The sequence below is a fragment of the Chamaea fasciata genome, unplaced genomic scaffold (assembly GCF_029207755.1).
Source record: "Chamaea fasciata isolate MVZ Bird 193981 ecotype frontalis unplaced genomic scaffold, bChaFas1.0.hap1 SCAF_823, whole genome shotgun sequence".
In the NCBI taxonomy this organism is placed as follows: Eukaryota; Metazoa; Chordata; class Aves; order Passeriformes; family Sylviidae; genus Chamaea; species Chamaea fasciata.
Window position 1 is genome coordinate 21,566 of NW_027094908.1, and position 21,565 is coordinate 43,130.

The following is a 21,565-nucleotide window of genomic DNA, read 5'->3' on the forward strand; positions in this document are numbered from 1 at the left end:
TCTCAGAATTTGGGATCTGCGGCTTTGGGGTCTGTAGGATTTGGGATCTGCAGGATTTAGGATCCGCCACCCCTCCAAACCCCCCCGCAGCCGATTCCCCGCCCTCCCCTCCCCATTCCGGGCCGGAATCCCGCGGATTTTTGGGATTTTCGGCATTTCTGGGATTCTCGGGGTCACGACCCGCGCGTGGGGAACTCCCGGGGCCCCAAACCCGCGGGAATCCCGGGATTTATGGCCCTGGAAACGCTCCCGGGAGGAGGAGGAGGCTCCGGGCGGCCGTAAATCACCCCAGAGCTCCGGCTGCTCCGTCAGCGCCGGGCTCTGGGATCTGCGGCAGTTTGTGGGATCAGAGCTGGTTTGTGGGATCAGCGGCAGTTTGTGGGATCAGAGCTGGTTTGTGGGATCAGAGCTGGTTTGTGGGATCAGAGCTGGTTTGTGGGATCAGCGGCAGTTTGTGGGATCAGAGCTGGTTTGTGGGATCAGCGGCAGTTTGTGGGATCAGAGCTGGTTTGTGGGATCAGCAGCACTTTTGGGATCTGTGGGGTTTGGGATCTGCAGGATTTGGGATCAGTGGGGTTTGGGATTTGTGGGATTTGGGATCTGCAGGATTTGGGATCAGTGGGATTGGCATCTGCGGGATTTGGGATCAGCGGGATTTGGGATCAGTGTGCCTTGGGGTCTGTGGGATCGGGATCAGCAGGATTTGGGATCAGCGGGGTTTGGGATCAGCGGGGTTTGGGATCTGCAGGGTTTGGGATCAGCGGGGTTTGGGATCAGCGGGATTTGGGATCAGCGGGGTTTGGGATCTGCAGGATTTGGGATCTGCGGGATTTGGGATCAGCGGGGTTTGGGATCTGCAGGATTTGGGATCTGCGGGATTTGGGATCAGCGGGGTTTGGGATCAGCGGGGTTTGGGATCAGCGGGGTTTGGGATCAGTGTGCCTTGGGTCAGTGGCCGGCCCGCGTGGCCGCCGGGAGCTCCCCGGGAACGCGGCCGAGCGTGGCCGGCCTCCGGCCCCTGCAGCCCCCGGGATTTACGGCCCCGGGCGGCCCCGGCCCCGTAAAACCTCCCGGAGCGACGGGAACGAGCCCCGAGCGCGGATTTACGGCCCCGCGGGATCCCCGGCCCGGGGCGGCCTCGGGGATCCGCCGGGATTGCGGGATTCGGGATTGGGGAGGGAGGAATCGGTCGACGGATCGATGGATTGATAGATCCGTGGGTTGGTGGATTAATGGGTTAATGGATCGATGGGTCAATAGACTGATGGATCACTGGGTGCAGAATCCACCATCCCTCCCCGGAATTCCCAAGGAAAAACCTCCCCGGGGACATTCCCGGATCCCTGGAGACCCCAAACGAGCTCAGGATTTCCCGGGAACGATCCCGGGGACATTCCCGGATCCCTGGAGACCCCAAACGAGCTCAGGATTTCCCGGGAACGATCCCGGGCTTGTCCCAGGCTCCGCTCCCTGCCCGGGGCTCCGGGAAGTTGGGAAGGAGCAGGAAAAGCTCCGGAGCCGCTCGGGAGGAGCAGCAGGAGCGCCTGGAGCTGCTCCAGGAGCAAATCCTTCCTCCTCCTCCTCCTCCTCCTCCTCCTCCTCCTCCTCCTCCTCCGGTGGCTCCTTCACGGCTCACGGCCGGCCCCGCGCGGGGGGAGCCGCTGGAGCATCCCGGGAAATGATTGTGGATCCCAAAAGTGCCCCTGGAGCATCCCGGGAAATGATTGTGGATCCCAAAGTGCCCCTGGAGCATCCCGGGAAATGATTACGGATCCCAAAGTGCCCCTGGAGCATCCCGGGAAATGATTACGGATCCCAAAGTGCCCCTGGAGCATCCCGGGAAAGGGTTACAGGTGCCAATGGAGCCAGAGTATCCCGGGAAATGATGGCAGATCCCGTTTCCTACGGGATTCCGGATCCGTTGCCATGGGATCCATTCCTATGGGATCTGGGATCCGTTCCTGTGGGATCTGTCCCTCCAGGATCTGTTCCTATGGGACATGGGATCTGTTCCTGTGGGATCAGTTCCTACGGGATCCATTTCTATGGGATCTGTCCCACCAGGATCCGTTCCCATGGGATCTGCCCCTCTGGATCCATTCTGGTGGGGTCCATTCCTGTGGGAGTTGGGATTTGTTTCTATGGGATCCATTCATGTGGAATTTGGGATCCACTCCTGTGGGATCCATTCCTGTGGGATTTGGGATCCGTTCCTGTGGGATCTGTCCCTCAGGATCCTTTTCTGTGGGATCCATTCCTACAGGATCTGTGCCGGTGGGATCCATTCCTGTGGGATCTGGGATTTGTTCCTGTGGGATTCATTCCTGTGGGATTTGGGATCCGCTCCTGTGGGATCCACTCCCGTGGGATCCATCCCTGTGGGATCTGTGATCTGTTCCTGTGGAATCCATCCCTGTGGGATCTGGGATTTGGTCCTGTGAGATCCGTCCCTCTGGGATCCATCCCTGTGGGATCTGGAATTTGTTCCTGTGGGATCCGTCCCTCTGGGATCCATCCCTGTGGGATTTGGGATCCACTCCTGTGGGATCCACTCCCGTGGGATCCACTCCCGTGGGATCCATCCCCGTGGGATCCCTTCCTCTCGCGCCCATCCCAGGAAGGCCCCAGGAGCCCCCGGACGTTCCCGCCGGGATCTCTCCGGCCCGGGGCCCGGGGGGGGGCCGGACGCGGGATTCCCGGGAATCCCCCGGCGTTCCCCCCCCCCTCGGCTCTTCCGGCCCCGACCCCGATCAGCGCCCGGGATCTGCCCCCGCGATCAGATCCCGGCCCTCTCCTCGCGGCGACCCCGCAGACCCGCTGGAGCCCCGACCCCTCTCTCTCCGTTTGCCCCGTTTTATTTTGGGAAAAATCGGATTATCCCGGTTTTTTCCCCCTCCCCGGCTGGCCGGGCGCCGGCCGCGTCCATTTGTCACCGTTTTTATCGTCGCCGATCGCCCGGAACTGGGGCACGATTAAAGCGCCATCGATCTTGATATCCCGGCGTCGTCATCTGACAGTAATCGTCGCGTCCCGGCCGGAAAATCCCACTTTTCCCGGGGATTGATGGTTTTCCTCCCGCTCCAATTATCCCCCGGCCGTCTCCGCCGGCGAGGGGGGCGGCGGCCGAGGGGGGAATCGGATCCTTTCCTTTTTTATTTCAATTATTTCTTCCCTTTTTTATTATTTCTATAGAGCCTTTATTATTATTATTATTATTATTATTATTATTATTATTATTATTATTATTATTATTATTATTATGTTCTCCTGGCGGAACGAGGGGTTTCCAAAGGGATCCCGGGATCGTTCCGGAGCTTTCCTGGAACTCTGGGAGGGGTTTTCACTCCTTTTTTTTAATTATTATTTTTCCTCTTTTATTAATTTTTTTTTTTTAATGTATGGGGTTTTTTTTTTTTAATTAGGGTTCGAGAGGAATGCCAAAACCCGTTCCCGGTGCCCATTCCCTGGCCTCGACCCCGTTGTGGGTGTTCCCATCCCCAGCCCATTCCCTGATTTCTCCCCATTCCAGGTCCCCATTCCAGGACTCCGACCCCATTCCAGGACCCCTTTCCCAAAGTTATTCCCATTCCCGGTCCCCATTCCAGGGCTTCCATCCCATTTCGGATCCCCCAATCCCGACCCCATTCCCGGGTTTTTTTTTCCCATTCCCTGCCCTCGATCCCATTTCGGATCCCCCAATCCCGACCCCATTCCCGTTTTTTTTTGTTCCCATTCCCGGTCCCCATTCCCTGCCCTCGATCCCATTTCGGATCCCCCAATCCCGACCCCATTCCCGGGTTTTTTTTTCCCATTCCCTGCCCTCGATCCCATTTCGGATCCCCCAATCCCGACCCCATTCCCGGTTTTTTTTGTTCCCATTCCCGGTCCCCATTCCCTGCCCTCGATCCCATTTCGGATCCCCCAATCCCGACCCCATTCCCGGTTTTTTTTGTTCCCATTCCCGGTCCCCATTCCCTGCCCTCGATCCCATTTCGGATCCCCCAATCCCAGCCCCATTCCCGGTTTTTTTTGTTCCCATTCCCGGTCCCCATTCCCTGCCCTCGATCCCATTTCGGATCCCCCAATCCCGACCCCATTCCCGGTTTTTTTTTCCCTGGAATTCCCGGTTCGGTGCCGATTGTCTCCTCCAGAGGGAGCCCGGACAAGGGAGGATGAGGAGCTGAGATTTTTCCAGCCGGGAAAAGCTCGGGAAGGGAGCGGAGCTGCTCCAGCCAGGCCGGATTTGCCTTTGTGGGAATCCCAGAGATTCCCAGATCTTCCTTTATCACCATCCCAAAGTTTCCTTTATCAGCGTCCCAGAGAATTCCAGATTTTCTTTCATCTGCATCCCCAGAACGTCCCGGATTTTCCCACATCAGCCTCTCAAAGGATCCCAAATTTTCCTTTATCAGCATCCCAGTTTTTCCTTGTGCCAACATCCCAGAGAATTCCGGGTTTTCCCGCACCACCACACCCCCCCCGTTTCCACACCCCAGAAATTCCCCTGAAAATTCCCAGAAAAAAAAAATCCCAATTTATTATTATTAGTACTGTTATTATTATTATTAATAATATTATTAATTTATTTTTTATTATTTTTTGGGGGGGGAAATTAATTAATTTTTATTTTTCCGTCTCCCCAGGAGCCGCGGGGTCACCCCACCTGCAGCCCCTCCCCCTCATCTATTAATTACTGACAAGGATTAATTAATGAGGAGAGGGGAGAGGCTCCCGCCTGTTGCTAATTAACACCGGGAGCGTTAATGAAGGCAGCGCAGCCCGGGCTGCTCTTTAATTGGATCCGGAATTAATTTGGTGCTCCGAGGACGCCCCGTCCACCCTCGGCCCCCCGGGGCCCGGGTCTGGGGGGGGTTGGGGATTTTGGGGGGATTTTGGGGGGATTTTGGGGGGCTTGGGGGGTTTGGGGGGTTTTAGGGGGATTTTGGGGTGACTTGAGGTTGTTCTTGGGGTGTTTTAGGGGGATTTTTGGGGTGTCTGGGGGATTTTTGGGGTGTTTTAGGGGGATTTTTGGGGTGTCTGGGGGATTTTTGGGGTGTTTTAGGGGGATTTTTGGGGTGTCTGGGGGATTTTTGGGGTGGTTTGGGATTTTTGGGGTGTTCTGGGGGATTTTTGGGGTGGTTTGGGAGTTTTGGGGTGTTCGAGGGGGATTTTGGGGTGTTTTAGGGGGTTTTTGGGTGTTCTGGGGGGATTTTTGGGGTGTTCTGGGGGGTTTTTTGGGGTGGTTTAGGAATTTTGGGGTGTCTGGGGGGATTTTGGGGTGTCTGGAGGGATTTTTGGGGTGTTCTGGGGGATTTTTGGGGTGGTTTAGGATTTTTGGGGTGTTCTAGGGGGATTTTTGGGGTGTTCTGGGGGGATTTTTGGGTGTTCTGGGTGGATTTTTGGGGGTGTTCTGGGGGATTTTTGGGGTGGTTTAGGATTTTTGGGGTGTTCGGGGGGGATTTTTGGGGTGTCTGGGGGATTTTTGGGGTGGGTCAGGAATTTTGGGGTGTTCGGGGGGAATTTTTGGGGTGTTCTAGTGACATTTTTGGGGTGTTCTGGGGGATTTTTGGGGTGGTTTAGGAATTTCGGGGTGTCTGGGGGGATTTGAGGTGGATTTGGGGTGACTTAGGGTGATTTGGGGGGTGTTTCGGTGGGATTTTGGGGTGTTTTGGAGGGTTTTAGGGGGATCTTGGGGTGGGTTTTGGGGGGGATTTTAGGGAGATTTTTGGGGTGTTTGGGGAGGATTTTTGGGGGGATTTCGGGTCGTTCGGCGGGATTTTTGCGAAGATTTATTTTTAATTTTTCGAGTCGCTCAGCGGGATTTTCAGTTGGATTTTTTTTTAATTTTTCGGGTCGTTCTGCGGGATTTTTGCGAAGATTTTTTTTTTTAAATTTTTCGGGTCGTTCTGCGGGATTTTTGCGAAGATTTTTTTTTTTTAATTTTTCGGGTCGTTCAGCGGGATTTTTGCGAAGATTTATTTTTATTTTTTTCGGGTCGTTCAGCGGGATTTTTTTGGAGGATTTTTTTTTTTTAATTTTTCGGGTGGTTCCGCGGGATTTTTGGAGCTGTTTTACTGGAATATTTAGGATCATTTCCAAGCAAGCGCAGGCCGCTCTCCCCCTTTCCCCCCCTTTCTCTTTAACGGGATCCGGAGGGATAAAAGCGACGGCGGGGGGTGGCCCTGCCGCCCCCGGGGCGGGTGACAAAGGTGACAAATGTCCCCTGGCGGTGACACAAATCGCCGAATCGCGGCCCGGCTCCGCCCCGGGCCCGGGTGCAAGGAGAGGTCACAGCGCCGCGCCCGGAATGAGAATCAGGAATAAAATTAAAAGAAAAGAAAATTAAGGGGGAAAAAAAAAAAAAAAAAAAAGATTCCAGAGAGGGGAAAAAAAAAAAATTAAAATATTCCCCCGGAAAATTCAGGAATTCCTTCCTCGGCCGCGCCGGGGAGAGGAGGGAGAGGAGGGAGAGGGGTTTGGGGGGAGAAAAAGGGGATTTGGGGTTCCCAGGGCTGGGATTGGCCCCCGACGTGTTTGCGGGGGGGTGGAGGGGAAAGGGAAAAGGGAAAAGGGATGGGAAAAGGGGGGAAAGGGATGGGAAAAGGGGAGAAAGGGATGGGAAAAGGGGATGGAAAAAGGGGGGGAAAGGGATGGAAAAAGGGGATGGAAAAAGGGGGGAAAGGGATGGGGAAAAGAAGGGGAAAAGGGAGAAAGGGGAAAAATGGATGGGAGAAAAGGGATGGGAATGACGGGATGGGATGGGGAAGGGATTTTTGGGATGGGATGGGGAAGGGGTTTAGAGGATTTCTGGGGTGGGGAAGGGATTTCTGGGATTTCTGGGATGGGGAAGGGGAAGGGAAGCCCCGGCGCGGGGGGCGCGTGCGGCCGGGGAGGGATTTGGGGCGGTTTCCCGGCTTTTGGGCAGTTTTCCAAGGGGATTGAGGCAAAGCCGCGGAGAGGAGAGCGGCGTGTCCCCGTGTCCCCATCCTGTGTTTATTTCTTTATTTTGTGGGGTTTTTTTCCCGAATTTCGGGTTCCTTTCCTCATTTTATCTTTGTTTCCTTTTTTTTGTTTGTTTATTTCCTTATTTTGTGTTCCTTTCCCCACCTTGTGTTTGTTTCCTTTTTTTTTTTTCTATTTCCTCCTTTTTTGTGGTTTTTATTTTTTTTTTTCCTTGTGTTTATTTCCTCATTTCGTGTTTATTTCCTCGTTTTTATGTTTCTTTTCCTGCCTCGGGCCGGGCTGGGGACGCCCCGAGCGCGGCTCTAACCACAAAATAATCGCTGGAAATGAGGAAATTTGGGGGATTTTGGGGCTTTTGGGGTTTTTTTTTGATTTTTAGGGGCCGGGGAGGGGAAAAAGGGACCCGGGGAGATGGAAAAGGGCCCCGGGGGATGTCGAGGGTGATTAATTGCGGTGATTAATTGGGGTGAACTCGGGGTGAGGCCGCTCCTTTTCCCCGCCCGCAGCCGAACAAGGCTCCAGTGTTGGCTCCAAAAGCCAAAAAAACAAAAAAATCAAACCAAAAAAAACCAAACCGGGAAAAAAGGAAAATGTAAAAATGTGAAAACGTGTTATTGCCGCAGCGTCCGTCTGCTCCGGGCCCGCGGGGTTGGGGGAGTTTATTTATTTTTATTTTTATTTAATTGTTTTTTTTGCTGGTGGTTTTTGTGGTTTTTCTTTTTCTTTTTTTCTTTTTCTTTTTTTTTTTTTATTGTGGTATTTAGTGGGGTTTTTTCAGTTTTTTGAGGGATTTTAAAGGGTTTTTTTGTCGGCTTTTTCTGGGGGGTTAAGTGGTTTTTTTTCACTGGGTTTTTACCGGTTTGTTTTTAGTGTCTGGAGTTTTTTGGGGTTTTTTAGTTTTTTTTTTTTCTTGTGGGGTTTTTGTGATTTTTTTTGTGATGTTTTTTAAATTTTGAGGGGGTTAGGTTTTTAGTTTGGTTTTTTCATTATTTTTTTTTTTCCCCCTTCTGTTATTTTTAACGGCTTTTACCCCAAAGAAAAGGAGCGCGAGGATCCGCCCGCGAGATTTCCATGGATTATTTCCGTGGATTATTTCCATTACTTTCTTTTCCATGGATTATTTCCATTGCTTTATTTTCCATGGATTATTTCCATGGATTATTTATTTCCATGGGTTTCCGCGGGTTTCCCAGCTCGGTTTGCTCAGAGAACAAAAAACCCCCGCGGGGCGGCGGGGACGGGTTTGGGGTCACAACAAAACCTTGGAAGGTTTTTTTATTTTTTAATTTTTATTTCTATTTCTGTTTTTCTGTTTATGGTGGCAGTTACGTTTGTTTTCATTTTTATTTTCGTGTTATATTTTGATTTATTTTTCGTAATCTTTTTATATTCATTTTTAATTTTATCCGGATTTTTATCCTTATCCTTTTTCTTATCCTTATTCTTTGTTTTTTATTATTCTTATTCCTTTTAGTTCTTATCTTTTTTAAAATTCTTATCCTTATTCTTATTCCTTTTAATTCTTATCCTTATTCTTATTCCTTTTAATTCCTTTTCTTATTTTTATTCTTATTTTTATTCTTATTCCTTTTAATTCTTATCCTCATTTTTATCCTTATTCCTTTTAATTCTTATTCCTTTTACTTTATATTTTTGTTTTTAATTTGGGGAGCTGGAATTCCCTTCCCTGCCGGGTTTTTAACGCCGGGAGAAATCGGGATTTGGGGCCAAATCCTGGGCAAGGAGCGGGGCGGGGGAACTGTGGCCTTTCCTCCCGCTTTTCATTCCCTTTTTCCTGCCCGTCCCCGCCCGCGGGGGATCCCGAACCCGATCTTCGGGAGTTGGGAATCCTTTCCCTGGGAATCCTTCGGGAGCCGGGAATCCTTCGGGAGCCGGGAATCCTTTCCCTGGGAATCCTTTCCCTGGGAATTCTTTCCCCGGGAATTCTTTGGGGTCTCAGGAGCCGCGTTCCCGTCCCGGCATCCCCTGGGAATGGGGGACCCCAAATGGAAGGGGGGGGGGTCACACCCTGGGGTCCACAGAACCCATAGGAACCAATAGGAACCCATAGAACCCTATGGAAACCTACAGGGACCCATAGAACCCTATAGGAACCCACAGAGACCCATGGAACCCTATAGGAACTTATAGGAACCAATAGGAACCTACAGGCACCCATAGGAACCCATAGAACCTATAGGAACTTACAAGGACCCACAGGATCCCACAGGAACCCATAGAACCCTATAGAAACCTACAGAGACCCATAGAACCCCATAGGAACCCACTGGACCCCACAGGGACCCATAGAACCCTATAGGAACCTACAGAGACCCATAGAACCCCATAGGAACCTACAGGAACCCACTGGACCCCACAGGGACCCATAGAACCCTATAGGAACCCACAGGGACCCACAGGAACCAATAGGAACACATGGAACCCTATAGGAACTTACAGGAACCCATAGGAACCCACAGGACCCTATAGGAACCTACAGGGACCCACGGGGACCCTATAGGAACCTACAGGGACCCACGGGGACCCACTGGACCCTACAGGAACCGGGGGCTGGAAATCCCAATAGGGCCGGGACTGGGGGGGACACGAGGCCGCCCCAAAAGCTCCTCCCGGACTGAAAACCCTTTTATTCCCTGGGAAGGGATTTTTTGGTGAGGTTCTTTCTGTCCGTTCACCCCGATGAATTTTTGGGGTGCAGACCCCTCCACACCCCCTTTTCCCGTTCCCGTGGGGCTGGAAATCCCAATAGGGCCGGGATTGGGGTCACGGGGCCGCTCCAAACCCCCTGGCAGATTGAAAACCCTTTTATTCCCTGGGAAGGGATTTTTGGTGAGGTTCTTTCTGTCCGTTCACCCCGATGAATTTTTGGGGTGCAGACCCCTCCACACCCCCTTTTCCCGTTCCCGTGGGGCTGGAAATCCCAATAGGGCCGGGATTGGGGTCACGGGGCCGCTCCAAACCCCCTGGCAGATTGAAAACCCTTTTATTCCCTGGGAATGATTTTTTTCCCTGAGGTTCTTTCTGTTTGCCCATTCACCCCGATGAATTTTTGGGGTGCAGACCCCTCCACACCCCCTTTTCCCGTTCCCGTGGGGCTGGAAATCCCAATAGGGCCGGGATTGGGGTCACGGGGCCGCCCCCAACCCCCTGGCAGATTGAAAACCCTTTTATTCCCTGGGAAGGGATTTTTGGTGAGGTTCTTTCTGTCCGTTCACCCCGATGAATTTTTGGGGTGCAGACCCCTCCACACCCCCTTTTCCCGTTCCCGTGGGGCTGGAAATCCCAATAGGGCCGGGATTGGGGTCACGGGGCCGCCCCCAACCCCCTGGCGGCTTTGGGGGCTGCTCGGGCCGCGTTTCCAGCGCGCCCTTGCGCCGCAAACCCGCGTGAACTCGCCGTGAACCCGAAGCGCGGCCATCGATCAAAGCCCACAAAGGCGCCGCCGCCGCCCCGGGGCTCCTCCGGGGCCGGGAAAAGCTGCGGGAGGAGGGAAAAAAACGGGGGGAAATTAAAGAGATCGGTGGGGAAAAAAAAAGCGCAGGGGGGGATTGGGGGTTGGGCCGGCGGGGGAGGGGGAGGAGGGAGGGGGGAGAGGATCCCCGCGCGGTTTTGGGGTGGGATGGGAGAATTTCAGCCCCCGTGGATGGGGTTCCGGGGTTTTGGGGGGGGAAAAGGGGGATTCAGGGAAGGGAGCGGGGGTGGGGATGAGGAGGGAGCAGATCCTGGTGATTTCCCAGGGGTGTCACCGCGCCGGATGGGTTTTTGGGGGGTTTTTTGGGGGTGGGAAAGGAGGGAGGATGAGGAGGGAGAGGGTCCCGGGTTCTTTGTGGGGTGGGAGGAAGGGGGGGTCGCCCTTTGGGTGGGTTTTGGGGTTTTTTTTGGGGGGGTGGAAAAGGGGGATTCAGGGAAGGGAGGGGGTGTGAGGATGAGGAGGGAGCAGATCCTGGTGGTTTCCCAGGGGTGTCACCGCCCCGGATGGGTTTTTGGGGGGTTTTTGGGGGTGGAAAAGGGGGGTCAGGGAAAGGAGGGAGGATGAGGAGGGTTCTTTGTGGGGTGGGAGGAAGGGGGGTCACCCTTTGGGTGGGTTCGGGGGTTTTTGGGGAAAGAAAAGGGAGATGGAGAAGGGAGCGGGTGCGGGGATGAGGAGGGACTTGATCCCGGTGCCTTTTTTTCTTTTCTTTAGGATGAGTTTGGGGTTTTCTGGGGAGATAGAAAGGGAAACGATGGGCTGTGAGGATGAGGAGGGAGAGGATCCCGGGTTCTTTGTGGGGTGGGAGGAAGGGGGGTCACCCTTTGGGTGGGTGCGGGGGTTTTTTTTGGGGGGTGGGAAGGGAAGGGAGGGGGTGTGAGGGTGAGGAAGGTGAGGGTGAGGAGGAAGGTGAGGAGGAGGCGGCGGGGGAGGAAGGAAGGGAACCGATCGATCCATCGATCGCGGCCGGTGATGGAGCGGCGGGAGCGGCACCGAGCCCGGAACGGAGCCGGAAACCGAAACCGGGACACGGAGAGAGAGAGAGAGAGAGAGAGAGAGACGGGGACACGGACAGACGGACAGGGGGACACAGGGACAGGGGGACAGGGACACGGACAGAGGGACAGACAGACAGGGACAGGGACACGGACAGAGGGACAGGGAGACAGGAACACGGACAGGGACACGGACAGAGGGACAGACAGACAGGGACAGGGACACGGACAGAGGGACAGGGAGACACAGGGGGAGGGGGACAGGGACACGGACAGACGGACAGACAGACAGGGACAGGGACACGGACAGAGGGACAGGGAGACACAGGGGGAGGGGGACAGGGACACGGACAGACGGACAGACAGACAGGGACAGGGACAGGGACACGGACAGAGGGACAGGGGGACACAGGGACAGGGGGACACAGAGAGGGCAGAGGGACACAGGGACCGGGGGACAGGGGGACAGAGACACGGACAGACGGACAGACAGACAGGAGGACACGGGGAGGGGGACAGGGACACGGACAGACGGACAGACAGACAGGGACAGGGACACGGACAGAGGGACAGGGGGACACAGGGACAGAGGGGACAGAGGGACACGGACACGGACAGACGGACAGGGGGACACAGGGACAGAGGGGACAGAGGGACACGGACACGGACAGACGGACAGGGGGACAGAGGAACACAGGGACAGAGACACGGACACGGACAGAGGGACAGGGGGACACAGGGACAGGGACACGGACAGACGGACAGACAGACAGGGACACGGACAGAGGGACAGGGGGACACAGGGACAGGGGGACAGAGTGACGGACACGGACAGACGGACACAGCCGCAGGGGACACGTCCATGGGGACAGGGGGACACAGGGAGATAGAGGGACACGGACAGACGGACAGGGACAAGGACAGATGGACAGGGGGACAGAGGGACACCCCCCCAGGGAGGACCCCAACCCCCTCCCCAGCCCCCTCATCCCTGGGCCGGAAAAAAAACCCCAAAAGCCCCAAAAAAGCCCCAAATCCCCCAAGAACCCAACTCCCCCTAAAAAAAACCCCCAAACCATCAAAACCCCCCCAAAAATCCCCCAAACCCCTCAGAACCCCGGAACCCCCAAAAAAACCCCCAAAAGCCCCAAAAACCCTCCGAAGAAACCCCCAAACCCCCAAAAACCCTAAAAAAAAAATCCCCAAAAAACCCTGAAACTCCCCCCAAAATAACCCTCCAAAAAAAACCCCCAAAAAACCAGGAGAAAACCTCCCAAAAAACCCCCAAAAACCCCCAAAAAACCCCCAAAAACCCCCAAAAACCCCAATCCCCCCAGGCCGGGCTGTGGGCTCCGGGTTTCTGGGATTCCCGTTTCCCTTTTCCCGCAGAATTTCGGGAATTCCGCCGGAAGCTCCGGCCCTTCCCAGGAGATTTATGGAGATTTTTTTTTTTTTTTTTTCCCCCGTCCTCGGAGCCGCGAACGAGACGCGAAATTAAAACAAAAAACAACAACAACAACAACAAAAAAATCAAAATAAACGCCCCGGGCCCGGCCCCGAGAGCCGGAAAAAACAACCCCGGGAGGAGAGGAAATCCCGCTTTCTTCGGGAATTCCGGGCGCCTTTTGGGGGATTTTTGGTGCTTTTTCGGTGCTTTTTTTTTTTGGTGGGATTTTCGTGAGTTTTGGGGCTTTGTTCTGTCCTTTTGTTGTGATTTTTTGCTGCTTCTCTTTGAGCTTTTTGGTGCTATTTTCGGTGGGGTTTTTTTTTTTTCTGCTTTTCTGAGATATTTTTGTGATATTTTTGTGCTTTTTTTTGGGTTTTTTTTTTCCCCCGTGCTTTTCCGGCGCTTTCTTTGTGCCTTTTTTTTTTTTTTAGCTGTTTTTGTCCTTTTTTTTTGTGATTTTTGGCGGTTTTTTGTCTTTGTTTTGGTGCTTTTTTGGTGCATTTTTGATGCTTTTTTGTGGTTTCTCTGCGTGCGTGCTTTTTTTGTGGGTTTTTTTCCCCTTTTTTGCTGTTTTTAATGTCATTTTTTGTCCTTTTTTGGTTTTCTTTCCCACCCTTCTTTGGTGCTTTTTTGAGCTCTTTTTGCTGCTTTTTTTTCCTGCTTTTTTCGGTGCTTTTTTTGTCTTATTTTCGGCGTTTTTTCCCGATTTTTTCCCTCTCGAAAATTGAGATTTTTTTTTTTTGAGAATTCCCGCCTGGATCGCGGTTCGGAGGGTGAGGATGAGGATGGTGAAGGGGAAGAGCTCCGGGGGAGGGAATTTTGGGTCATTTCTGGGGGTTTTTTCCCCATTTTTTCTTTTTACATCCTAGAAGTGAATCCCCCCAAAAAATATTTAAAAAATAGGGAAGAAATTTAAATAAAAAATGAAAGAAATCGGGAAAAAAAAGGAGGAATTTGAAGGAAAAATTCTTCTTTTTTTTCGCGAATTGGAGCAAAACCGCGAGGATTTTGGGCAAAAAAATTGGAATTTTTGGAGCTGAAAATTGGGAGCGGAAATTGGGGCCGAAAGTGGGAATTTGAGCGGCAGAAAAACGCCCGAAGTGGAAGAAGAAGAAGAAAAAAAGGAATTTAAGCTCGGTGAAGTTTTTTATTTGGTTTCTTTTATTATTCTTACATGTTATTTATAACTCTTAATGGTTTTTTTCGGGAATTATGTTGAATTTTGGGGAATTATGTTGAATTTTGGGTTTTTTTTGGGGAGGATAATGTTGAATTTTGGGGTTTGTTTGGGGAATAGTGTTGAATTTCGCGGAATTATGTCGAATTTTTGGGTTTGTTTGGGGAATCACGTTGGAATTTTGGGAACAATGTTGATTTGGGCGTTTTTTGGGGCAGATAATGTTGAAATCCGGGTGTTATTTTGAGGAATAACGTCGAATTTTGGGGGTTTTTTTGGGAGGATAATATTGAATTTTTGTTTTTCGGGAGGATGACGTTGAAATTTGGGGATTTTTCGGGGAGGATAATGCGGAAATTTTGGGGCTTTTTTTCGGGAATTTTGGGGCGCGGGACTCGCAGCCGGCCCCGGGGGAATTTTGATTTCTTTTCATGACATTTGATCCGCCGATAAAACCCGCTCAATAAGAATTAATTTCGGGTTTATTTGGGAGTTTCCCCTCCGTTGTGTTCGGCCGAATATTTTGTAATCCGGCGTTTCTTTTGCCCTTTAATTCCATATATTTTTATCCCTTAAATATTTCAATTCTATTTATTTTGTGACGCGCGTCGTGGATTCTTCATTTCATTTAATTTTGCTGCAGATGTTATAAATTATATTTTTATTATATACAGTGAATTATCTGTTACAAAGTCTCCGTTCCCCATCGTCCGCTGCACTTTATAAACGATCGGTTTTATATTAAATATTGTCAATTATGGATATTCTATTACGGGTTATAAAAGATTTATTTGGGATTTATATTGGGTGTCTTTGATTTCGCATTTTGTTTGCCGGGGTCTCCACCCTTTCCCCGCCGCGGTTGAAGAAATTAAGAAGTGGAGGAGTAAAAAAATAAAAATTAAAAAAAAAAAAATAGAGATAACAAAAAAAAATTAGAAAAATAATTAGAATATTCCTATAAAGAAATAAATATTAATATAAATATAAATAAATAGGAAAAGGAATGTAAAATGAAAAGAAAAACCAGATCTGGAAATATCAATTGATATATTAATCTGCATCTAAGTAGATATTATATAGAAATAAATATAAATAATTGAATCATATAAATATTAATTATTTTTTTTTTAAATCCCCAAACCTGGAATTCTCTCCTGCACAAATCCCAACCCCCAAAATCCCCGAAATATTCCAAACCGAGGTGAAAATTCCCTTTTTTTTCCCCTCCTTTCCCAGGCCGGGAATTTCTCTTTCCTCCCTCTGCTCCCGATTAATTTTTATTGACTTAAAAAAAGAAAAAAAATTTCAGGAATTTCCCCAAATTCCAGCCTGGAATTTTTTTGGGGGGATGAGCCCCAAAACCCACTGGGGGGGGGGGGGTCCCAGGTGACCCCAAAATCCACCTGGAGAGGGCCCCAGGTGACCCCAGACTCACCTGAGGGAGGGCTCAGGTGACCCCAAACCCTTCAGGTGACCCCAAAACCCACCTGGGAGGGCCCCAGGTGACCCCAAACCCTTCAGGTGACCCCAAACCCACCTGGGAGGGCCCCAGGTGACCCCAAACCCACCTGGGAGGGTCCCAGGTGACCCCAAACCCTTCAGGTGACCCCAAACCCACCTGGGAGGGTCCCAGGTGACCCCAAACCCACCTGGGAGGGCCCCAGGTGACCCCAAACCCTTCAGGTGACCCCAAAACCCACCTGGGAGGGCTCAGGTGACCCCAAACCCTTCAGGTGACCCCAAACCCACCTGGGAGGGTCCCAGGTGACCCCAAACCCTTCAGGTGACCCCAAAACCCACCTGGGAGGGCCCCAGGTGACCCCAAACCCTTCAGGTGACCCCAAACCCACCTGGGAGGGCCCCAGGTGACCCCAAACCCACCTGGGAGGGTCCCAGGTGACCCCAAACCCTTCAGGTGACCCCAAACCCACCTGGGAGGGTCCCAGGTGACCCCAAACCCACCTGGGAGGGCCCCAGGTGACCCCAAACCCTTCAGGTGACCCCAAAAACCCACCTGGGAGGGCTCAGGTGACCCCAAACCCTTCAGGTGACCCCAAACCCACCTGGGAGGGTCCCAGGTGACCCCAAACCCTTCAGGTGACCCCAAAACCCACCTGGGAGGGTCCCAGGTGACCCCAAACCCTTCAGGTGACCCCAAAAGCCCGGCGGGCGGGGCTCGGCCGGGGGGTCCCTCTCTGCTCCCAGGTGTGCCAGGACAGGTGTGCGGAGGTGTCACCGTCCGGCGCGTCGCTCACAGGTGAGCAGAGGCGTCACATCCCCATCAAACACTCACCTGGGCGCAGGTGTCACCCCCCCGGGTACAAACCCCCGTCCCCAGGTGTCCCCCAAATCTGTCCCCAGGTGTGCGCGCTCAAAATCCGCCCCAAAATCCGCCCCAAAATCACCCCAAATCTCCTCAGAAACCTCCTCAAAATCTGCCCCAAAACTCCCCAAAATCACCCCAAAATCCTCCCAAAAAAATCATCCCAAAATCCGCCCCAAAATCCGCCCCAAAATCCGCCCCAAAATCCGCCCCAAATCTCCTCAAAAACCTCCTCAAAATCCGCCCCAAAACTCCCCAAAATCACCCCAAATCTCCTCAGAAACCTCCTCAAAATCCGTCCCAAAATCACCCCAAAATCTGCCCCAAAATGCCTCAAAATCTGCCCCAAAACTCCCCAAAATCACCCCAAAATCCGCCCCAAAACCGCCTCAAAATCCGCCCTAAAATCTCCTCAAAAACCTCCTCAAAATCCGCCCCAAAATCACCCCAAAATCTGCCCCAAAATGCCTCAAAATCTGCCCCAAAACTCCCCAAAATCACACCAAAATCCGCCCCAAAATCGCCTCAAAATCCGCCCTAAAATATCCTCAAAAACCTCCTCAAAATCCGCCCCAAAATCACCCCAAAATCTGCCCCAAAATGCCCCAAAACTCCCCAAAACTCCCCAAAATCACACCAAAATCCGCCCCAAAATCGCCTCAAAATCCGCCCTAAAATATCCTCAAAAACCTCCTCAAAATCCGCCCCAAAACTCCCCAAAATCACCCCAAAATCTGCCACAAGATCACCCCAAAATCCTCCCAAAAATCACCCCAAAATCCGCCCCAAAACTCCCCAAAATCACCCCAAATCTCCTCAAAAACCTCCTCAAAATCAGCCCCAAAACTCCCCAAAATCCTCCCAAAAAATCACCCCAAAATCAGCCCCAAATCTCCTCAAAATCACCCCAAAATCAGCCCCAAAACTCCCCAAAATCACCCCAAAATCCTCCCAAAAATCACCCCAAATCTCCTCAAAAACCTGCTCAAAATCCGCCCCAAAACTCCTCAAAATCACCCCAAAATCCGCCCCAAAACTCCCCCAAAACTCCTCAAAATCCGCCCCCAAATCCACCCCAAAACTGGGGGGAAATGAGGAATAAATGGGAATAAAATCAGGAAAAACTGGGATAAAACGGGGGGAAACGGGATCAAACAATTCTCAACGAAGGACGGAACAGGGATGAAAACAAGAATAAAATTGGGATAAAAGAGAGGGCGGAAATTGGAATTAAAAAAGGAATAAACAGAGGAATTAAAAAAAAAAAAACAGGAATTAAAATCGGGAAAAAAACGGGAATGAAAGAGGAATAAAAAAAGGGATAAAACAGGAACAAAGCGGGAATAAAAACAGGAATAAAAGGGGAATAAAAATAGGAATAAAATAAGATAAACTAAGACTAAACCCGAACTAGAGCGGGAATAAAATCAGGGTGAAGCAGGGATAAAAACCGGGAAAAAATGGGGATCGAAGAGGGATAAAAGAGGAATAAACTGGGAATGAAAGCTCCGGGAGGGCCCGAGTCAGGGGTTTAACGGGGCCGTAAAACAGCTGGAAAAGGTTTAAATTTATTCCCCAGGAATTCCAACCCCGCGGGGGGCGATCCCAAATGGTCGGGATTATCCCAGAAAAAAAAAAAAAGGCAAAAAATCGTTAAAAATTACCCCGAAAAACGGGAAATTAAAAATTTTTTTTAAATTCCCTCCCAAAAAAATCCGGATTTTTTTTTTTTAATGGAAAGAGGGAGGGATAAATGGAATTTTGGGAATTTTTCCTGCGGGGGGAAAGAGGCTTGAGGTCTGTGTTAGATAAGAATAAGAATAAAAATTAAAATAAAAATAAAAATAAATTAAAAATTCAAAATGGAAGAAGAATCTCCTCCCCCCCAAAAAACCTGATTAAAAAAATAAGAAAACCCCCCAAAATTTTAAAAATTAAAGAAATAAGAACCCCCCACCCAATAATAACTAAATTTTTTTGAAAAATAAGGAGAAAACACACCAAAAAAAATCTTTTAAAAAAATTTAAAAATAGAAGAAAAAAACCCAGAAAAAAAATAAAAATATTTCAAAACCGCCAGGGGAAATCCTTTTTAAAAAAATAAAAAAAATTAAACCAACGAGGAAGAAAAATCCCGAATTTGGGAAGGATCAGGGGAAGGTTGGGGGAGGACAAAATCAACCAAATAAATCCAAGAAATGAAACCGGAGCGGCGCTGTCAGGGAACTCCCGGTTTGAGCCCGGGCCTGGGTTTGGGGCTTTTAATTCCGGATAAAAACAACTCCTGGAGCTGCTGGGAAATCCCTGGGAAGAGGAAAAAAATGGGGGAAAAAAGGGAAAATGGGGGGAAAAAAATCGGGGATGGTGGAGGGGAAAATGGGGGGGAATGGAGGGAGAAACAGGAAAAAATGGAGGAAAAGCGGCAAAAATGGAGGGAAAAAGAGGCAAAAATGGAGGGAAAAAGCGGCAAAAATGGAGGGAAAAAGCGGCAAAAATGGAGGAAAAAAGCACCAAAAATGGAGGGAAAAAGCACCAAAAATGGAGGAAAAAAGCGGCAAAAATGTAGGGAAAAAGCGGCAAAAATGGAGGGAAAAAGCGGCAAAAATGGAGGGAAAAAGCACCAAAAATGGAGGGAAAAAGCGGCAAAAATGGAGGGAAATAGCGGCAAAAATGGAGGGAAAAAGCGGCAAAAATGGAGGAAAAAAGCACCAAAAATGGAGGGAAAAAGCACCAAAAATGGAGGAAAAAAGCGGCAAAAATGTAGGGAAAAAGCGGCAAAAATGGAGGGAAAAAGCACCAAAAATGGAGGGAAAAAGCGGCAAAAATGGAGGAAAAAAGCGGCAAAAATGGAGGGAAAAAGCGGCAAAAATGGAGGGAAAAAGAGGCAAAAATGGAGGGAAAAAGCACCAAAAATGGAGGAAAAAAGCGGCAAAAATGGAGGGAAAAAGCACCAAAAATGGAGGGAAAAAGCAGCAAAAATGGAGGGAAAAAGCGGCAAAAATGAAAGAAAAAAGCGGCAAAAATGGAGGGAAAAAGCACCAAAAATGGATTTTAAAAACCGCCCCAAAATGGGGGAAACACATCCAAAGGAACGAGCGAAAAGTCACCCGAAAATGGGTAAAAAAAAGGTCAAAAGTGGAGGGAAAAACACCAAAAAATGGGTTAAAAAACGCCAAGAGATGGAGGGGGAAAAAAAACACACCAAAAATGGGCAGAAAAACCCACCAGAAATGGGCCAAACCCACAAAAAATGGGCAAAAAAACCCCAAAAATGACCAAAACCCCACTAAAAAAATTGTACAAAAAACGCCCCAAAATGCCTCATAAAATACACCCAAAAGTGACCAAAAACCACCGAAAAATTGACCAAAAACCACCAAAAAATGGGCAAATTTTGGAATTTCGGGGCGGTTCAGAAGTTCTGATCCAGCCGAGCTCTGCCAGCGCCTCGAAGCCCCATCCGGAGTGGATTTTTTTCCCAATTTTTTCCCGTTTTTTGCCATTTTCCCCCCAGATTTTCCTGCCTTTTGGGCAGCTCGGGGAGCCGAATTTCAGGAGCTGCCACCCCAGCCCCCGGCCACAAGGAATTCCCGGATTTTTATGGCCCTTCAAAGCATTTCAGGGAGATTTAAAAAAAAAAAAAAAGAGGGAAAAAAAAAAGGGGGAAAAAAGGCCCCAAAATGACCCAAAATCAAGGGAGAGGCGGAGAAAAAAACCCGAAACCAACTTCCCGGGAATCCTCAAAGCAAAGGGAGATGAAAGGGGAGAGAAAAGGCTCTGATCTCCGGCGCCGAGGGGGGAAAAACGGGCGGGGAATGGGAAAGGCCCCGGATTCCTGGGCCGGGCAGGGGACGGGAACGGGGACGGGAATGGGAATGGGAATGGGGACGGGGACGGGGACGGGAATGGGAATGGGGATGGGAATGGGAATGGGAATGGGAACGGGAACGGGAATGGGAACGGGAATGGGAATGGGAATGGGAAAGGGAATGGGAATGGGAATGGGAATGGGAACGGGAACGGGAACGGGAATGGGAAAGGGAATGGGAACGGGAACGGGAAAGGGAATGGGAATGGGAACGGGAACGGGAACGGGAATGGGAATGGGAATGGGAATGGGGATGGGAATGGGAATGGGAACGGGAATGGGGACGGGAATGGGAAAGGGAATGGGAATGGGAACGGGAATGGGAATGGGAATGGGGACGGGAATGGGGACGGGAATGGGGACGGGAATGGGAACGGGAATGGGGACGGGAATGGGGACGGGAATGGGGACGGGAATGGGAAAGGGAATGGGAATGGGAACGGGAATGGGGACGGGAATGGGAAAGGGAATGGGAATGGGAACGGGAATGGGAACGGGAATGGGAATGGGGATGGGAATGGGAACGGGAACGGGGACGGGAACGGGGACGGGAATGGGGACGGGAATGGGGACGGGAATGGGGACGGGAATGGGAAGGGGAACGGGAATGGGAATGGGAACGGGAATGGGAACGGGAATGGGAATGGGGATGGGAATGGGAATGGGGATGGGAATGGGGACGGGAATGGGAATGGGAATGGGAATGGGAATGGGAAAGGGAATGGGAATGGGAACGGGAACGGGGATGGGAACGGGAATGGGAACGGGAATGGGAAAGGGAATGGGAATGGGAATGGGAACGGGAATGGGGATGGGAATGGGAACGGGAATGGGAACGGGAATGGGAACGGGAATGGGAAAGGGAATGGGAATGGGAACGGGAACGGGGATGGGAATGGGAACGGGAACGGGAATGGGAATGGGAACGGGAACGGGAATGGGAACGGGAATGGGAACGGGAATGGGAAAGGGAATGGGAATGGGAACGGGAACGGGAATGGGGATGGGAATGGGAATGGGGATGGGAATGGGGACGGGAATGGGGACGGGAATGGGGACGGGGATGGGAATGGGAATGGGGATGGGAATGGGGACGGGGCAGGGACGGGGATGAGCCACCTCTGATGCTCCAGGGAAGAATTTCCATCCCCGAATCCATCCCTGGATCCTTCCCTGGATCCTTCCCTGGGTTCCTCCGTCCATTCTTGGGTCCATCCCTGGACCTGTCCCTGGATCTGACCCTTCATCCCTGGATTCCTCCTTGGATCCATCGCTGCATCCATGCCCAAATCCCTCCCC